The sequence below is a fragment of the Colias croceus genome, chromosome 24 (assembly GCF_905220415.1).
Source record: "Colias croceus chromosome 24, ilColCroc2.1".
Classification (NCBI taxonomy): Eukaryota; Metazoa; Arthropoda; class Insecta; order Lepidoptera; family Pieridae; genus Colias; species Colias croceus.
In genome coordinates, this window is record NC_059560.1 from 6,653,403 (window position 1) to 6,675,783 (window position 22,381).

Here is a 22,381-nt window from a genome sequence, read left to right on the forward strand (position 1 = left end):
TTTAATAGAGACTGGTCTACAATAGCACAAGATCGTGATTCATGGAAGCGCTTTGGGGAGGCCTTTGCTCAGCATTGGGACACAACAGGCTAATACAACATACAACAATTATTATGTATCTTACAGTTGATCGATATATTATATGATTAAAAAATGTGTAGCGCAAAAAAACATCATGAGCCAAAATGAAAAATATTTATGAAAGTTGCTCACTATCTGTATCATCCAAATCGATGTATCTTTATTTAACTCAATTCTAGTTTATTCCCGTGGCTTCACTCGTGCTGTATCCAGGTAAAACGTCATTTGGAAAGACGTTTTGGTACACTTTCGCATTTGTAATATTTGTAAGGATTAACTTCGACAAAAATACGAAAAATCAAATCTCTTCTACATGCTCATAGTTTAGTCTAATCGTATCCATTGATAGTTCAATCATGTATATGTAATAATTATTGCGTTATGTCATTGTTTCTATTAATAAACGATCAATATGTATTGTTCAAGCTATACGGTGACATCGTTAGTATCCTACGAATAATATAAATGCGAAAGTTGGTCAGGATGGATGTATGTGCACTGTGCATGTGTGTTTGTTACTATTTCACGCAAATACAACTGAATCGCTTACAATGAAATTTAGCACACATATAGAGGGTAACTTGGATTAACACATAGGATAGGTTTTATCCCAGAAATCCCATGGGAACGGGAACTATACGGCCGAAAACTCGTGCGAAGCCGCGGGCGGAAAGCTAGTAGGTAATAATTATTGAGTTATGTCATTGTTTCTATTAATAAACGATCAATATGTATTGTTCCAGCTATACAGTGACAACGTTAGTATAAAAATATATTTTATGAAAGAGATATTCAATGTGTTAATGAGTTTCTATGATTGGGATGTAATTGATAGTTGATGGCTTTAGATTGGCTTTAGAATAGTTCTTAAAATATATACATTTTTTTCGATTAATTGAAGATAACCTTTATGTTATTTTTCAATGTATATCAGTATTCAGTAATTGATTTGATAATTTGAAGGTACTTATTACCTATGCATGATCGTTGGAGTAGTTGTTATTTAGAGATCATTTTAAGTATATTATTTACTAGCAAACCAGGCGAACTCCGTTTCGCCACCAAAGACACATGTTCTTTGCTATAAACATCACGGAGCCCGAGACCTTTCCAACGAATGCAAAACCGTGGAAATCGGTTCGAGTTATAGCGTCAGGAAGGAAAACCCGACTTATTTTTATATAGTAGATAAAGGTAGCTTACAGCTAATTTATCAACTGATATTTAATGTAAATATGCCAATAACATTACACATTCGGTATTCATAATATAGTAGTAATAAATTCTTCTATATAATATTATTTAAACATAATTTATCTATCTATACACTAGCCGCTCGTCAAGCGTCGAAAAGCATCATGAAAAGCATCATGTAAGCCTATGTTCATCAGGGATAATGGTAGATGGTAGGTGTATTCAAATGGTATTTTTTTTGAATCGATCCAGTAATTTGGAGCCTATTTAATTCAAACAAACGAACAATCAAATCTTTCCTTTCCTAGTAGATAACACGCTTTTTATTCATAGGCTAGAAAATTTATAAAGACAATTTTATATCATAATATCTATAATGGGTATACAATACAGTCGATTTACAGTTTTTATTGTTCATTTTAATTCAATGGTTGACATAGTTCTGTTTGCGTACAATGTTTGTAACCATTGTTTACAAAGTATTTTTTATTCCTGACATAAAATGTTAGAAATAACGTGTCATAAATTTTGTTAAATCAAATTATATAATATATCGCCACCCAGATTGAATAAATAAATCTGGCAAATATATTATGTAGCCTGTGCTTTTCAGATAATACAGTAAAAGGAATGTAGGCTACTTTTGTCATAAAAACATTACTTAGTGTGAAATAAAAATTGAACCTTGTAGTATAATGTATATCACTACATAGTATAAAACAAAGTCGCTTTTTCTGTCCCTATGTCCGTTTGTATGCTTAAGTGTTTAAAACTACGCAATGGATTTTGATGTGGTTTTTTTTAATAGATAGAGTGATTCAAGAGGAAGGTTTTAGTATTTAATTTATTAGGTTTTAGACAAAGCGGGCGAAGCCGCGGGCGTTAAACTAGTCGTAGAATAAGCCACTTGGAAACCTAGTCCCTAGTAATACATTAAGAGCATGTTTTTCTCTTTCAATATTAAAGACCTAAAAACTACATAAGTGAAGCTAAGGTTTATATATAATATAATATATTTTAATACAAGATTAACCCACGAAAAGGACATTTCAATAATCTGATTTCGTTAAAAGCTTTTTCTCAATACGTATTAATCTATTTTAAACATAATATATTTCTTTTATATATTAAAAGCTATATATTTGTGCGTGGGTTTCTACGTTACATAATATATTAAATAAACTAGAGGCAGGACTCTATCACCGTAACAACCAATGGTTACTTTCATGTTTTCCTTTTATTTTATAAAAATATCGCAGTAACATGCGAATAGTCGGTAGGTGTAATTATATCCGTGATATAGTATAAATATTTAATAAGATACGTAATTAAACACTAGACATTAGTAAAGACAATATTTACTAAGGTACATGGGCGTGAAATTAATAAGAACCTATAAAAATATTTTTCAACTGACTCATTATATTATTTTAATCTTATTATTCAACACGTTAAGTTTTTTCCATAAAACATGACACTATTACATCGTGAAAATTTATATACATTTTTAAATATTATTTCTTTCTATAAAATAACTTTGTCTTATTAATAACAATTTTGTATTACTAACAAGTGATAATGACCTTTTGAACTACATATTCTCTATTCATCACATTCCCTAAAAAAACAAAATTCAACTTGCATTTTAAACGCGTTTAACAAGTCAAAACACTATCAAAGTTCTCTTGTTTAAAATTCTGCATTGACGGAGTTTGTAAACGAATTAACAAGTATGAAAATGTTCGCTAATCCAATAATTGTTATTTTGGCGACTGGATGCTAAATGGTTAATCGAATTCAGTTCGGACGGTTGACTGATTCTCCTGTAGTCTATATATAGGTGTCTATATTATGTATGTATGTATGTAGAGTACTCGTAAGTCGTAGTCTATACGTTATATTATGTTATAATATGTTAGATACATGTATGTATCTAGTACTTATAAGGCAGATTTAGTGCTTAGAAGTGTGAAACATTTGTTGAGCGGTATGGAAGTTTTTACATTTAGGTATGTGCAATATTTTGTAAGCTTTTTTTGGCTACATAATATATTATGTGTCATTTTGTTTGTTTTGATGATGAGTAGAGAGGTCAGAAAAGTAAAATGAAATGAATGAAATGAAATGAAATGAAATGAAATGAAATGAAATGAAATAAGTTTATTATGGACACATAAAAAAAGATACAATTTAGTTAAGAAAAAAGGAACATAAAAGATATAAGTACGTATGCCATAATTAGGCCAACCACTCAGTGTGTTATCACTGATTTTCAGTGGCCGCCTTAGGATGTCTTGTTGACAGTAGATGTATTTCCGTTCAGACCTAAGATCATTAAGAGCGCTTATTCAATTTAACGCAAGTCAAAATCTCCGCGATCTATTACGATAGATCGCGGCTTGCGCTATCCTTTTACTATGAACAGCATAGGTCCACAGGAGAGCGCCGAGCAACATGTCCTCTCTCTGGGAAGGCTCGCTGCCGACTGATTTTAATCGGGTCGCGCGCAGTGTTTTATAGTACTTTAAAAAAAATTGTAGAAAAATAATAGAGGTACCTTAGTTGATTTTTTAAATTTTATCTTATAAGTAATACGTTCTTTTATTGCAATATGTATAAATTATATTCAACTAAGTCAAATATCTTGGTGAAAATAATCATTTTGTCGAGTATAATTTCTAAAAAAATTCACATTGTTCGGATTTTAATTTCGTAAGTTAGGAGTCCAAATTAAAAAAATCTTTTAACTAACTATTTTAATAAGGATTTTTGCAGTTAGTTAAAAAAAATGTGTGTTAGATCTGTCAGCAATTTCAGATATTTTTAGCTTCGAAATTGACACTAAAAGTGAAATCAAGTAATCATCGGCTCAGTTATCTTGATGGTATTCACAAATACTGTATTAATTGAAAAAAACTCTTAACTAACTATATAGACAATAAAATTCCCTAAAATTATTAGTAATTCATATGTTTGTAAGATAAGTGGTTGATGGACAATCTGGTTTGAAAAATCACATATTTGAGCCAAACAGCGCACGGACCGCGTACACGGCCTTAAGTAACTTACTTACTTAATGATCCAAGGTTCAGACTAAGGTATCCAACAATATGCAAGTAAAAATATAATTGAATCGATATATATACTTTATAAATACATAATATAATAAGTAAATGAATAATATATATATATATATATTGTGTAATATTAAATTAAATTTGTGCACATAAAATTCAATATACATAAAAAAAAGTCAGCAATATAATATATTCAGATATTGATACATACACATTTATATATATATGAAATTTGTAAAAGTGAGTGTATTTTGACAAAAAGAAAATTAATCAATAAAGGACAGTTTGATGGGGTTAAAATTTCTGATTGCGCTTTTGAATGTCAAGAAGATAAGACTTCAGTTTGTTTTTAAAAGAGAATACGCTTTGTTGGGAACGAATAGGCGGCGGTAGGTCGTTCCAGCATTTTGAAGCTTGATATCTAAAACTCCCCCTAAATGCGGATGTTCTGTGAAGAGGTATTTCTAATAAAGAAGTTGCGTGACGAGTCTGGTAGGCTGTATTATGATCCGCCAGCCATTTCAGTTTGTCGTACAAATACACAGGCACTCTGTACTTTAAAACATTAAATAGAAGCGTGGCCAGATGCACGTGGGTACGGTACTCCATTTTTAGAGAATTGTTATTCGACAAAAATGGTGTTACATGATCACGGTAGGGTATTTCATAACAAAAACGGGCACAGGCGTTTTGCACCCGTTGCGCAATTTTTTTCGTGGATGTAAGCAACCTAGGCCCAACTACCGTATCAGCATAATTAAATTTGGATAATATAAGTGATTCACATAGCAATTTTCTAACATTAACACTTAATGAATGTCTAATACGATAGAGCAGTTTTAGCCGATAGAAACAATTTTTTGATATGTTTAAGATATGCTTGTTGAATCTCAAACCCTCATCGAATATAACACCGAGATTACGCGCTTCAGTTACTCTTTCGATAGGTTCTCCATTTAGAAATATAGCAGGTTTTTGAGCTACTATTGAATCAACTTGATGAGGTGAACCTATGACCATGTACTTGGTTTTACTGGAATTAAGAGCAAGGCAATTCGACTCTGACCATACTGATATGCGATGCAAGTCTTCATGGAGCCTTTTTAGAGCCATATCCATCTCACTGACCTTGAACGAAAGTTATAATTGAATATCGTCCGCATAGAGATGGTATTTACAATATTTTATGCATTGTGTCACATCGGCCGTATACAGTATGAACAGAAGGGGACCAAGAATGGAGCCCTGCGGTACTCCTCTAGAAACTTCCGCCCATGCAGATGAACATGCCCTTTGTCCACTATCCCCTTTTATTTCGACCATTTGTGAGCGACAAGAAAGATAGCTTTTAAACCACTGCAAGGTATTGTCATCAAAGCCATAGTAAGACAGCTTACTGAGAAGCAATTGTATATTAATACAATCAAAGGCTCTAGAGTAGTCCAAGAGAATCAGCAAAGTTCCTTCTCCTCTATCTTGAGCCTCAAGCATATTGTCTACCACATCCAACAGTGCTGTCGTAGTGCTTTTTTGCTTCCTAAAGCCCGATTGCCTCGTTGGTAATATGTCATTTTCGTCCAAGTACCGCCTAACCTGCGCACACACTACTTTCTCTAGAATCTTTGATAGACACGGTAAAATGCTTATTGGTCTGAGATCTTTAAAACAATTTGGGTTGTTAATTTTGGGTAACGGTTTGATGAGCGCTTTACGCCAAATAGAAGGGAAGGTGCAAGTTGATAAAGATGTATTTATGATACTTGTAATTATTTCAGCAGTATAGGGTAACGTTAATTTAAGCATGTCTAGTGAAATTCCGTCGCACCCAATGGCATTAGAATGCAAAGACCGACAGTACTTAAGTACCTCGTCTTTAGAGACAGTCGCAAAAGAAAACTGTGAAATGTATTTTTTGTTATTTACAAATAAATCTAATTGCTCTTTAGAGACACCAGATTTACCTGGAATATCCAAAAAGTGACGATTTATATCATCTGGATGTCTAAGATGATCTGGCAACGAAATTATATTTTTTACATTTATGTTAACATTTTTCTTTATATTATTCCACAACATACGAGGATTATTCAAGTTTGAATTTACGAAAGTTTCAAAATAACATATTTTTTCACGTTCAATGGCTTGCGCAACTGCCTTTTTTAACTCTAAGTAGTAAGATTTATGACTGTCTTGTTTAGACAATTTAGCTCTAGTATAAGCACTATCCCTGCGTCTCATTAACAACTTGATATTATATGTAATCCAAGGGTAGTTGTGATTTTTTACATAAAAAGACTTTATAATATGTAGGTTTATTACGAAGTATAATAATATGTAGGTTTAAGAGGCAGTGTATATTGAATTATGTTTAAAGAGAACTTACAGGTATATTATAAGTTTTTTTTTGAGAGATAGTCACAAGCTTTTATGCAAATTACATAACGTGCTTCTTAAATAAACACTACACTTTTCGACATACTTATTAAATTATAATAACAATATTATATAATAGTAATCAGTCAGTTGTATAATAGTTATCAGTCAGTAGTAATAGTGCCTAATCAGTCAATAAATAAAAAAAAAACTATTTTTTCACACGTTTTATTCTATATAAATTCGTTATAGGTGAGTAGATCAATACATAATCTAAAAAATATTATATCTCACACTTCAAAAGGAATACACAGAACATCTGGTTCCATTTTATCGACTGCAGCAGACAGTATTGACATAGCTCTGAGTTAGCTTGACATTCTGATATTACCTGTACTTCGTTTTATTCGTAGTAAAATTCTGTAATATAATATAGAACACTCTGGATACTTGAGAGGATTATAATAACCTATATAATATTACTAGTAAACTTTTGTAATATTTAGAAGAAGTAGGTGCTCGCCCCAGGCTTTCTCAGGATAAAAATAAAATAAAATATAGCCTCTAACAATGTAGCTTTCTATAAGTCAAAACATCATTAAAATTGGTTCAGTACTTTTGTAACCTACAATAAAAAAAAACCTTTATAATATTATTGTAGACTAGACTAGATACTTCAATTTAGGCTATTATCACTATAAGGTCAGTTAACAATATGGTAAAAAGGTGGATTTGCCTATCGCATATTTTAAAAGTAGATTCATTCAACAAGAGATTGTGAATTATGCATGACGCTTGGCACTGTGCTTGGCACCGCTTTGTCCGGTTGAACCTGGAACAAAAAAAGCCTTATGTCACTCAGATACAGTAGCAACTTAGGTGTTCTTTATTACTTACTAGCTTGCCGCCCGCGGCTTCGCCCGCTTTGTCTAAAATCTAATAAATTATACACTAAAACCTTCCTCTTGAATCACTCTATCTATTAAAAAAAACCACATCAAAATCCGTTGCGTAGTTTTAAAGATTTAAGCATACAAAGGGACATAGGGACAGAGAAAGCGACTTTGTTTTATATGTAGTGATAGCTATTATATTTTCTTATATGTTAAAGTTTGCTCTTCATACATCCATGTAAACCCTCCAGTATAATATTAGGCAAGTATATAATAACATACCTAGTATTGTTATTATAAAGATCGATTGATATTATGAACGACCGACCATTAGTAGCCGTAGCCAACCATTTTACAGCTGTACCCTGATAAACTGATATCATTTTAATAATATAGGGTAGTATATAAATTTGATATCAAAATCTTGACTTGGTTTTACACTAATCACCATAATATAAAGCATACAATTTAATCACTTCTATTACACAAATCTCAACAAAATGTTTTTGTGAACACCAATAAGGCTAGAAAGCACTAGGTCAAAACCAACGTTCTATATCGGTGACTGCAGTGCGGCAGAAACTTCGCTCGAATCTGTATTCTTTGTGCTGTTAATGTGTTTTTAATATTTCTATGTATATTTTTTTACATACTGAAAGGAAAACATTATAATGTCGTATTGTTGAGGTTGGAAGGGAATCGAGATATTGCTGTTTATGGTTGCTTGGATTTCAAAGCAAGAATACATTTATTGTGACGCATACAAATCATAGAATAGGTACCTACATTTCTCCTCTACTTTCAGTAAATCTAGTTACAAATTTAATAAAAAATAACAAGTTTTTCTTACATAGATTTACATAAACTATTTCTCAAGATATAATTATAATGAAATTCATCTGACGCGACAAAGAAATGTTTTTATATTATAATATTTCAGAAGTTATCTAATATGAAAAACTATGGGTATAAAGGACGCCGGGGTTGTGAAGTATAATAAATAAAATTATTACTCTTTCAGGGTTTTTATACAAAAGATCCATGAATCAAAACATGGAGACAGAACCTTTAGTATAAAAAAGAGCTTTTTCCGTATATATAAATGACGAAAGTTTGTTAAAACATCGATAAGAAAAACCCACAAAAATCTCGTAAACGACTATCCAGTATTTTGTTTTAATATGTTTGTGTTCAAAACAATGTCTAGTTGTTTCTAGATGTCTTGATGAAATGAAACATAGATATACTTTTTTTTTTTATTAAATAAATCTTGCATAGATACCCACGGCCTAAATGTAGATAATAGATATACCTACCAAATTACATCTTAGGAGTGGCAAGCGGTGAGAAATTTATGATGACTAAAATTATATTACTTACAGTAATTTATCTGTAATGTTTAATAATACCAGTTAATTATCTTTAAATACAACTTTATATTTTCAGTTTAAATCCACTAATAAATACCTAAGTGCAGTCACTTATTTATTTTCCATTAATAACGTTTGAACCTATCTAATCTGATATATTATAACCATACTTATATTATAAATGCGAAAGTAACTCTGTCTGTCTGTTAATCAATCACGCCTTAAAAATGAAATTTGGTATAGAGATATTTTGATACCCGAGAAAGGACATAGGCTACTTTTTACCCCGGGACATAGGATAGGTTTTATTTCGGAAATCCCACAGGAACGGGAACTATGCGGGTTTTTCTTTGACTGCGCGGGCGAAGCCGCGGGTGGAAAGCTAGTTAATTAATAATTATTATCTGTTGACTACAGTGTAACTTTATGGATGTCTATCAATCGGTTTCAGAGCTTCAAAGATATGGATACAAAATATTTTAATGCCCTTAAAATATAGCTTTTCGGATATTTAGTTGGTTATTTGTTAATATTTAGAAAGTCTTTCCAATAAAGCTGAAACTAATTAATTTGTAAACTATTTCATTACTAATTAATTTTGTAATAGTTTGATATAAATTTTTAAGCAACCGTACTAACATTATCTGTCTAGATTCTTTCTCTGTTCCTAACATCTCATTATAGTCTGGATACTTTTAAAGTTAAAAAATTCCATGATTAAACATTCATAATATTATAATAATTAATAGTTAGGTTTTATGACTATCGCGGAAGAATTCCAAACACTACCCGCGGCCCCATCATTAAAGCGGCTCGACGGAACACAGCGGGGTTTTAGTCGGAAAGAATCCGACATAACCCACGGCTCCTTCCCCGGGGGCCGTGGGTATCTTTGGAAGATATCCCCACTTAAAAAAAGGTCTTATGAATATTAATTTGAGTGAACCTTTAAAATAAACATATAATTAAAACACATTTATTTAAGTTTCATTTTCCATAAAATAAAAAGAGAAAAACCCCGTTACAAATCTCTTTATTAACACCAATTCAACACGTGTTTGTAAATTACTCCCGAACCCATAGAAGCTAAAAATTTCATTCGACTCGCCTTTATTTTTAGGTTCCTGGCCATTCAGCTTAGAATCCACACGAAATTCCCAAAACCAAATTGAATTTGACATCCCCTAAAAAGAATTTACGCACTGTGCAAGGCGACATCGAAAAAATCTCTACGAGATATATTATGTATACGTGGGTATAAGAACTTTAAGAAAATCAGATGTTTGAAATTTGGAAACTGGGAAGAAAATGTAAAAATTTATCTATGTCATAATAAATTATTTCGTAATTTGTTGAAGTAGGTATAGAGCATATTTTGTATTGGCCATATTATGAAAAACGCACTTTACTATTTGCCGATTGTATAAGTTGGGGTATTGCTTCTATTCTGACATTTAGGTATTTTAAATCACTCGTAGTGGTGAATATTGTTTTATTTATAGTGTATGGAAATTGATAGAATTTATAAAGGTAACTGAACTTTAAAGAGTTGAATTGTTGTAAAGCTAAGTACTATAATATTATACATATAAGATATATTGTAGTATCACATTAATATAATAGTTTAAACCATCAATGAACCTACATTTATATTCAAAAGTGTTAATCCAAAAAAAATATTCATTCTTAAAGTAAAAAATAATCAACTTCGATATCCAGTGGGTAAACACAGTAATCTCATATAATCCTACCACGGTATCTCCAGAGGGACTGATAAAAAGCCCCCAGCGGAAAAACGATGCGAAATTTTGTCACTATGGGATGTATGAATGGTGAGATTTATTGGATGAAGCCAGATCTGGATTTATGGATGGAATTAAATATGGATGGAGTTGATTTATTTTAAAGAATTTAAAAGTTATGTATAGACCTTTACTTTATTATACAGGGTTTCCCACTATTGATATACTAAGCGCGAAGAGAGAGTTTAGCACACTGATCACGTAAAAAATACTTAAACAAAAAAATTACGTCAAAAAATTTTTGCTAAATTTTTCCTGAATATCCATGTTTTCTTCTGTAGCTTCGCCCAACCGGCATATACCGCTTCGCTAATGTGAGCATTTTGTCTATGAAAACATAATCGTAAACGATAGCTCACGTGCTGGTGGTAAAGTTAGGCGGGTTCTTTGTTATGGGTGTACACATAGAGTTCTAAGAATTCATCTATGTATTTGAAAAAAAATGCCTCTGGCATTTTATAAGTATTTTTTACGAATATTAAAAATAAGGTATAAATTCTTTGTATTTGTTTGGTATTCTATTATTGTTATTATTCATTTTGATAAATATACACATGTTTCACCATAGTACCTACTCGTATAATATTCTATTAAAAACTGATGAAAGTGATATTATATACTACTAGATTTCCGCCCGCGGCTTCGCCCGCGTTTGCAAAGGAAAACCCGCATAGTTCCCGTTCCCGTGGGATTTCCGGGATAAAAACTATCCTAATCCAAGTTACCCTCTATATGTATGCTAAATTTCATTGTAATCGGTTCAGTAGTTTTTACGTGAAAGAGTAACAAACATCCATACATCCATACATACAAACTTTCGCCTTTATAATATATATATATATATATAAGATATGTTTTATTACTTTATTACTTATTATAATCCTGTATTAGTAGTAGTTGATCATAAAAACGTTCCCCTCTAAATGCATAACAATATTATGTTTCCTGGGGCTTATCGCTTTTACGCTTCACTGTCTCGAAAACATATTTTTGTCTCGTATTTAGTACGCTGTTCGATCATCAACATAATAACATATGTTATATAAATATTGCTGGAGCCCGCGGCTTCACTCGCGTGGTGCATGCGAAAAAAATAATTTGAAAATCCAGACTATAATCTATTTATGTGAAAAATTTCATACAGATCCAATCAGCTGATTTCGCGTGAAAGAGTAACAAACATCCATTAATTATTACAAATTATATAAATAATATACACGTTTGTAATATTAGTATAAGTTATCTGTTGATGTAGTTTTAGCATGCTAAGAAAAATGGAATGAAAATGCTTGAAAGGTGAAGGAAAACATGGCGAGGAAACCGACATGTCGAATAATCAAAACTTCGAAGACATCTGTCAACCCGCACTTGACCAGCGTCGTGGATTACGGCATAATCCCTTATAGGAGGTCCATGTCCCAGCAGTGAGAACATAATGGGCTCGTGATGATGAAGAAAAATGGTACAAACGTTCTTTTAAATACATAATATATAAGGTACAAATTCGAATCCACGAAAAACAAACTGAAGTGAAACTTACAAACATTAAGATGAATATCTGACGTAACAAGTAATGTATGAGAGAATAAAATAATAGTAGCAATTGGACCGCGACCTTGCTCGTGAGCACACTTGACCTTTTAGTGCGTTCAGTGTGGTCTAGTTACTAGCGCTAGTCACTTAATTAACTCAACTTACTTACTAGTCAGACTGAAACTTTCAATGATTTGTTCTTATTGTAAAAAAAAATCCAAAAATTAAAAAAAAAACACACATATTTAATAAAATTTGTGTTACCTACTCAAAAATTTGTTTCCCAATTGCATTAAAACACTTCTTACAAAAACGTTTCAAACTGAACTTATACTTTGCACAAACTTAAAAAAAATGCGTGTGAATCTTTATTCAGCAAGTTTTCAAGAAATGGTAATGAATGAAAATGGAAATACGACATGAATACATTTGTTTACACACTAATATGTAAGCAAACGTACATGCCAACGATCCACAACCAAATTGTTATTTTACGACCATACCAGTTGAGTTTATCAACTATCGTTACAGAGTAAACGAGGCACAAACCAACAAACAATTACAAACGTTATATTACACCTGTGATAACATCATAGTTATGCTTTTTGTTTAACTTAGAATCAATTTATTGTGATGTAAATCCGTTTATTGCATATTAAATATTACATTAAGATAATTTATAACAGAAATAACTGTGTAGGGATTTTGGGTAGATAAAACAATGGTTAGGAGTATTGTAGAGTTGCGTATTAATTCAAAGTTTTCTAGAGTTGTAGAGTATTGTAGAGTAAAATATACCTGTAATTTGTATCTCATCATCTTAGAGGTATTGTAGAGTTGCGTATTTATTCAAAGTGTACTAGAGTTGTAGAGTATTGTAGAGTAAAATATACCTGTAATTTGTATCTTATCATCTTAGAGGTATTGTATTGTAGAGTTGCGTATTTATTCAAAGTGTACTAGAGTTGTAGAGTATTTTAGAGTAAAATATACTTGTAATTTGTATCTTATCATCTTAGAGGTATTGTAGAGTGGCGTGTTTATTCAAAGTATGTTAAGTTGTAGAGTATTTTAGAGTAAAATATAAATGTTATTTTGTCCTATAAACTGTATTTTTTATCTTTTTCATCAATATCAATAAAAACTTTTTTTTTAATGAAAAACAATGTGATGAATTATCATAATAATAAAATGATACTCTCCATATTGTACAAAAACCGATTTTCCATACATACATTCGAATACTCATATTTTTTGTGTGCTAGACTACGCTTTTATCGTGAACAACCATACTTTTAATTCCATGAATCAAGTTATCTGTAAAAACATGCAGATAGAGCCGTTTCCATTTGAAATGTAAACATAGAAACAAAAACAGATTTTTATAAACTTTTTCCCATTTCTGTTCACTCTCTATTATGGAATAAAATCTATAGTTTCGGAAAAACCTTTATAAAGGCCATTGTAACTTCCTTGCTAATATTATTAATGGTTTAATATGTTTGTTTGTCTTTCTTTCCCATCACAATGGAGTAATGTAAGGTATAACTTTTGTGTTTAAAGATAGTAGATAGGCTAGAGACCATTTTTACCGCGGTGAAAAATCTGATGTGAATTTTCTTTGACGCGGACAGAGCCGCGGGTAATAGCAAATTTATTATTATTTCCGTGTGGCAAAGTAGATTTTGAAATTTATATTTTGTCACATAAAATGTAGGGATTTTTGTTAGATACAGTGTGATGTTCTGTTGACTGATCTAATAAAATGTGCTCACTGATCAACCAAATAGAATTCTCCTTTTCGATATCTGTATCTCTATATTATTATATATTAATTTCTCGTGTCACAATGTTAGTAACCATACTCCTCCAAAGCGGCTGGACCGATTCTTATGATATTTTGTGTGTTGGTAGACCTGAGAATCGGCCAATATCTCTTTTCAATATCCCAAAAATTATGATTATATAAGGCAGAACAACGTTTGCTGGGACAGCTAGTAGTATTATATAATTCTAAATGGTCTTGCTTTTCGATACATTTGAGCATTGATTTATTAAGTAATAGTTATTTTTTTACTTTTTTATGCTAAAATATTTAAATAAACCTGCTTATCTTCAAAAAATACAAAACAATTTTTATGTTTCCCTTTCATCACAAATATTCCAGACTCTTGGTTGTAGAATAATAAAAAAATGGCCGACAATGTTCAAAAATTTACGATCGGACTGAAACAAACGTAATGAAACCAAGGGCCTGGCGATAGTCATAAAATTATCCACAAGAGTAATATAAAATGTTTATTTTTCGTATAAGTTTCGTAACATTGTAGTTTACGTTATTTTCGATCAATGTGAGCATAAGCTAACCGACTTTAAAAAAGGAGGTTTTGAAATCGCTTGTATTCTTTTGGGTTTGTTACCTCAGAACTTTCAGCTGGGTGAACCGATTTTGATGATTTTACTTTCATTTACATGATAGTGTCTTGCTATTGTTTTCATTTAAAGTATGAAGTATTGTTTTTTTGAGTAAAATAAACTTTATTTTTATTGTATTTCTTTTAATATAAACAAGACTGAATTAAATTTGACCAGTCTCACTGTAGAGCAGTGGTGGCTCAGTGGTGAGACCTCGAACTTCGAATCGATAAGTCCGGGGTTCGAGACCAGGCGAGCGTACAGGAAATAAATTGATTTTTTCAATTTATCTGCGCATGTTGTAACATCACCACTGCTCGAACGGTGAAGGAAAACATCGTGAGGAAACTGACATGTCGAAGAATTAAAAAGTTCGACGACATGTGTCATCCGCCAACACGCACTTGGCCAGCGTGGTGGATTATGGCCTGTACCCTCATAGGAGGCCCGTGTCCCAGCAGTGGGAACGTATAATATGGGCTGATGATGATGATGATGATGAGTCTCACTGTTGCGGTCCAATTGCTAAGCATCCCTAATCAGAGAAGTAAAGCCACTCTGATAATGGGAAAACAGTTTTGATCAAAATAATGTTTTGAAAGAGCTTGGTGCGCACTGGAGTGATATCAACCACGAAGGATCTGTAAAAACGTCTGCATACAATAATATAGAAATAGAAATAAAAAGCGTTTTATTTGCCACCATGTAAAAAAATATAAAACTTAGTAATATAACACACAAAACAGAAAAAAAAGATAGCAATGGTGGCAAAAAGGACTGACTCCCTGTCAGCAAAGCAGCAACCTTAAAAATATTGCTTCACAATCTTGTACACAAAAGCTAAAATAAACGAAACATATCATTTTGACATTGCGTCTAGTGCCGTAATAAAAACGTTTAACAGGCTATCAAATGCAGTCTGAACTCTGAGTTATGTGTTAAACTGTACTCAAACTCAAACACAATTCATTTTCCTAATCATCTCCTTTTTAAAATTGTACTTTTTTATATTGTTTTTTCCATCTTTTCATATTTATTTTATTCTCTATGCGCTAAATTCAAATTCAAATTCAAATTATATTTATTTGCAAGAATGTAGTTACAAATTATAGATGTTTTGATTACAATATTATGTGGCTAATACATTCTACCCATTGATTGGGTGTGCAAATATTAAAAAAGAATGTTGATTAGTCTAATTGCTATGTATTACAATCAAAATACGTTTTGCGCGACAGCGTAAAAATGATTGTTTATTATACGTTTTTCGATTTAATATGTAGCGTAAAAAGCTTGAATACATGGCTTTAAAGTAGCTTGATTTAGTTAGTTTAATTATAAAAATAAATAAAAATTATTCCTTTACAAATTGCAGTTTATATAGTGAACCTGCCTTATTATATCTGTTTGGTAATTTTGCACGTCTTCCAAACCTATTGAGTATTGAGGAGTTGAGAATTTAAAAAGGCAATTACAATATGAAATTTACGTTTATTTTCATTATTTTATTTATTATACACACATTACAGTCAGTAACAAATAAATGTTTAAAATTGAATCGATTGTGTTTTTCAAACAACCTTTATACATTATCCACAGACCCTTTCAGCAAAAATCCAGATAAATCGTATCACCAAGAAAAATCCTCTTTATATTAATATAATAGAATTAAGTGTACTGACCGTAGGACCCACCTGTGATACATTTTGCCGAACCCTTTAAAGCCTTAAGGTTTAAAAGGGTTGGAAAGGCCACATCTGTTATGGCTAATGTAAATAAATGACAAAGTAACTTTTTGTTGTAAGTGTTTTTGTGGTGATTTTGATTAGTTTTTACTAGTAACTTCCTTCTTACATTCCTTTTAACTAGTAACCAGTTAAGGACACTTCATTATTGAAAACTATAATCGTGGTAGATTGAATTGAACCCTATTGTAAGGGAACAAACTGATTCATTATCATTGGTATCATTAAGCTAGTAACAATTACTATTGGTACATTATCTTTATGCATCTTCTTCTTTAACTTCCTCTTGAATCAGTCTAACTGTCAAATTGCATCGAAATCCTCTGCGTAGTTTTAGTTAAAAAACATTTAAAAAAATATCTCGTTATTTGCTTTTGACGAATTATTGTTAATAACGGTAACACTTATTAAAACGCTAGAAAAAGACTAGGGTTATCTTTACCTATATTTGAGATTTTTAAGCGTGTAAAAATACTATTTTTGAAGTGAAACTTCTTTATCGGGGTTGGAAAAAAATTTTGTGTAACATTTTTTCGTTATGCGTGACATTTTTCCGATACGCGCCATCTTTTTCTTATCCCTACCACGCGTGCTTCGACGTATTTCTGTAAATAGAGCAGGCATTTTTAATTATTTAATTATTTAAAATAGTAATTTAAAAAATATATTCATGAGTTTTCAATCTATAGTGGTTTAAAGTTAACTCAAAAATGGAGCATTTTCGTAAATTTTCTAAAAAATCTTAGAGAAAGTGTAAGAAATGTTATAGTATGCTATATATTCGTGATCTACTCAATAAGCTCTTTCATTTGATACCACACACGGCATGTTTTGGAAATTTTTATTTTTTTCTTTGTATGCCATATTTAATTACCGGGGTGGGGAGAGGGGGACCACAAAACTGGTTGGCAACATCTGTCTATAGGATGTCTGGGATCTATACAATATATATCAGAAGTCAGATTTAGGTCCGCTATTTTTGCAAACGAAACTCCACTGAGAGTCCGGTCTAAAAGTTGCATATAGTAAATTATTAAAAAAAATAAGGTCATAAAGAAGTTTCACTTCTTATGTGTGTACACTAGTACACGCAAACATTTTTTAAAGCACAGTGAAGTTAAAATCAATATAACATTGGTGCGAACTCATAAATCAGAATTTACACTTGCTATAAATTACGCAGTTCAAATTTTATTCGTATAAATCTATTCAGCATTTATGGATTAATCTGGTAAAAATATTATTTTTTTGTACGATTTATTGACTAGAAATTCAATGTTTTGTTAATTTTTGTGATATGCAAATAAACTGTCCCAGAGACGAAGCACGAATAAAAACAAACCGCATCGAAATAAGTTGTGTCGTTTTAAAGATTTAAGCATACGTTACATTGGCACATAGGGAATAGGGATGGAGAAAGCGACTTGTTTTATACTATGTAGTGGCTTACTAACATCAAAACTATTTAAAATTATATAATGTTTAAATTAAGCCACAACAGATACAATTAATTTTCACAGTAAAGTCGGTCGGGTCACGAGTGAAAAACAATTATTTACAATTTCTCTTTGTTTCAGTTATTAAGGCATTTAATTACTTTATTTTAAATTAAAATTTTAAAAACTTATTTAAATAACATTCAAATGTTGTAACGTAGTTTGATCTCATTAAAGGATTTCATTTTATTTTCAGGCTTTATATTACAAAAATACAAAGGAATAACATTTAATATTTCCATAAGAGGTTCTATTTAACAATTTTAAATGATTTTGTTATAGAAAAGTGCAGAAAATTCTTATTTATTCCATATTATAGGTACAATATCTTTCTAACGGTGCATTTACATCAAGCAAATGCTCATTCTAAATCCACTACGTCAAGGTCTTTTAGTGTAAGGTGTAGAGCATGCTTTCGTTTTTCTTAGTGTGTTCGAAAAGATTCTATGCAATGGTCTAAAACTTTCGTTTACTCTAAAAGATCGAAAGAATGAAGAATCTATATATATCTCTAGCTCTATGTTCGTTTGATGTAAATGCACCGTAATAAATAATAAATGGCCGAACGTCAAATGTTATAAAAAAGCTATTACTTATTCTGCACGTACATTGTAAATCTAAATAAATAGTTATAATATCGTAATTTAATTTCAACAGCACGCATAATTATATAAATCCTTATGATAGATTACAATTCAGCGCAGGTATCGAATATTTTTAACATCAAACAATGGTTTGCCATAAATTTTTACGGTCGGCTGTGTACATGAGTTCATTACACTGATAAATTGAAATCACCTATAAGGGTGCTTTTCCACAAATAATGTGCTTGGGAAATGTGTAGTGCGAGGATGTCTAGTTGTGCTGTGAAAATATGTTGAGAATACGCTGAAATGTCTTCTATTACTCAAATTCTATTACTGAGAATTATAGAACTAGCTTTCCGCCCGCATCTACGCCCGCGTTTGCAAAGAAAACCCCGCATAGTTCCCGTTCCCATGGGATTTCCGGGATAAAACCTATCCTATGTGTTTATCCAAGCTACCCTCTATATGTGTAAATTTCATTGTAATCGATTGGGTAGTATTTGCGTGAAAGAGTAACAAACATACATACATACACATACACCCATCCTCACAAACGAAGTTATAAATATACCTTGCACGAATTCCTCGCGCACATTCCTCTGGTGGAAAAGAACCCTAACTAACCTATCTTTTAGCAATATTAATAGCTTATTAATGTTGAAAGGTTATTGGGATAGGAACGTTCTAGTAAATTAATGACTTAAAAATGGTTTATGAGAGTTTATAGGTGTATGTGGGACAATCTGTTCTAGGAATTTATAATGCATATAATAATTTTATAGTTTTTAGGTGTGTTATCAGCTATGCAACGTTTTTATTAAATAAAATGGTTTTGCAAAATCTAAGTACTTACCTGTATAAAAATCCGTAGTTTGACGAACCTATGAATAATTTTTTAGCATAAAATATGAATTCAAAATGCATATTTTTAGGGAGAAATACATGTTCTCCATGAAAGGTGTGTAAAAGAATACATATTATCCTACTTAATATTATAAATGCGAAAGTTTGTATGGATGTATGGATGTTTGTTACTCTTTCACGTAAAACTACTGAACCGATTACAATGAAATTTAGCACACATATAGAAGGTAACTTGGATTAACACATAGGATAGTTTTTATCCCGGAAATCCCACGGGAACGGGAACTATGCGGGTTTTCCTTTGCAAACGCGGGCGGAAATCTAGTATGTAAATAAAAATATTTTTGTATTTTGTAACACATTCCCAATAAAAAAGGAGCGAAAATACTAACACGCGATCTACATACAAACACACACACACACACGCACACACACACAACTAAAACCTCTTTACCCTTCGCAAAAATACTTTTACCTGAGATATTTCAATTTCCATACCCATACATACAGCAAAAAATGTTTGAAGTTTTCCACTAAGCCGACTTGCCTAGCAATAGTTCGCAACTAGATTATTTTTACCTTTTTCAAGCCATATTTCGCTTTTCATTTGAAAATGTTTGTTTTACGAGTGAACCGGCAAAAGAGCAGTGTTCGCTTTATCATGTCGATTGAAAACTATTGGAATAAATGCGAAAAATGAAATCTGCAGATTGTTTTATTGATGGAATATTGGTAATTAGTTTCTGTAAAGGTGTTTGTGGTGCAACTGTGATTGGATGGAAATGCTTGCAAGATAACCTGAAATAACAGAATGTTGAATGAATCTGCAAAAACAAGCTTAAGCTTGTTTTTAATTGTTAGAGCTTTTAATTGTTCGAAAACATGTTTTTGTATAATATTTAGCCCAGTACATGTCTTTTTCCGTTTCTTTTAAAATAGCTTTCCGTCCGCGGTTTCGCCCGCGTTTTCACCTATTTGTTATTTTTCAATACTAGGTAGTATAAAGTAAATATACCTATGTATTGTAAACAATTCAAATACCCAACTCTATTTTAGTAAAATTTCTAACTATTGCAATACAAAATATTATTAACTAAAACCAAATATCATAATTTACTTTTTACGTCAGCGACGTCTCTACAAGTATACATAATCTATTTTCATTGTTAATAATTTCATATAAAATTGGTAGAAAAAATATTATTTAGCAACCGAAAACATACTTAATGTACATTATCCTCAATCCCTTTTACACAATACTTCAATACGAAATTTCTTAATAAACTAAAATTTCTTGTGACTCTTTTTGATCTTTATCCTTATATTTTGAGTCCGTCTAAATGGATTGGGCTGTATAAATTATATTAGCTTTTTGCATTCATTTGTCAAATGATTTTTTGATCAAAGAAAAATTGTGTAGATTTGTTATCTGTGGGTCATTATAACTCTTGAATGGTTAATCTAATTTGTGTGAGTTCGAACCAGTAGCACCCAGTAGTCTTGTTTATATAACACTAACATTTAAAAGAAATGATTTGTTTATATGTTTGTTATTGATAAACTCAAAAACTTCCGCCTCGTGATCGAATTTTTTCTATTCTTTATAAAAAAAAAAAATTAAACTCAAAAACTACTTCACCTACTTTGAAATTCAGTAATAGAAAGCTATATCATTCCTATGCTCTATTATTTTTTACTAGCTTTCCGCCCGCAGCTTTGCTCACTCTGACTAAAATTTAACAAATTATATACTATAACCTTCCTCGAGAACCACCCTATTTTAAAAACTGCATCATAATTATTCGTTGCGCAGTTTTAAAGATGTAAGCGTATCTAAATACAGGCAGACACCGGGAAGTGACTTTTTTATACTATGTAGTGATAGTTTGTTTTTATCCCGATTCAACACAAGCAGAGCCAGGGTAACCATCTAACTATTACATACTTGCTACAAAGTTTTATACAAATTGCATGTTCAACCAACATTCAGTGCTTGAAGTTACAATGTTGATAAAACTAACAATGGCTTTGGGAGCGGTTACAATATGCCTGACTCATAGTTTCTCTTTGACAATGCAAAGTTTTATATAATTACTAGTTAATACTGCGGTTTCACTTGCGTTGTACCCGAAAATATATTGGAACTCTATTCTATGGTATTGTAGAGAAAATGTCCATCTAACCATCCTCTAAACGTTAATTCATAAAATATTTTAAATGTACAAGAAGGTGAACATTTTGTATATAATCATAATCTGCTTTAAGATCAAGTCAACTGGATTTTATTTTATAAAATTAAAACGAAAATAAATGCACCTACATTGTTTAGATATTAATGAAATATACTTTTCGCATATTATCTTTTTGTTTCAAGTACCTATATTAAAATAATATTATCTTTTAATATATATATAAATCTCGTGTCACAATGTTTGTCCTAAATGGACTCCTAAACCACTTAACCGATTATAATAAAATTCGCACACCATGTGCAGTTCGATCATCCAACTTGAGAGATAGGATAGTTTAAACATGTAGGTAGGTACCACGGTCCACGGGCGAAGCCGGGGCGGACCGCTAGTATTAAATATAGATATCGTATACAATAAAAGAGGTTCGTGCCTGATAAATGCTTTTATTTGCCTGATAACATAATCAGCATTAATAGAAATTGACTATCAACGAATCAATCTAAATTTCTACGAACTGCAATCTTATATTGTACTTCGCCCGCGCAGTCAAAGAAAAACACGCATAGTTCCCGTTCCCGTGGGATTTCCGGGATTGCGTCATTTTCCCGGGATAAAAAGTAGCCTATGAACTTTCACGGGTATCAAAATATCTCCATACCAAATTTCATGAAAATTGGTTCAGTAGTTTAGGCGTGATTGAGTAACGGACAGACAGACAGAGTTACTTTCGCATTTATAATATTAGTATGGATGGTGATA

At 31.5% G+C, this 22,381-nt stretch overlaps 1 protein-coding gene across 1 annotated transcript in view; it reads left to right on the top strand.

Moving 5' to 3' along the window:
* The window catches only part of LOC123702679 (octopamine receptor beta-2R), a 156,272-nt gene that overhangs the window by 11,337 nt on the left and 122,554 nt on the right, over positions 1 to 22,381 (top strand). The window lies entirely within an intron of this gene.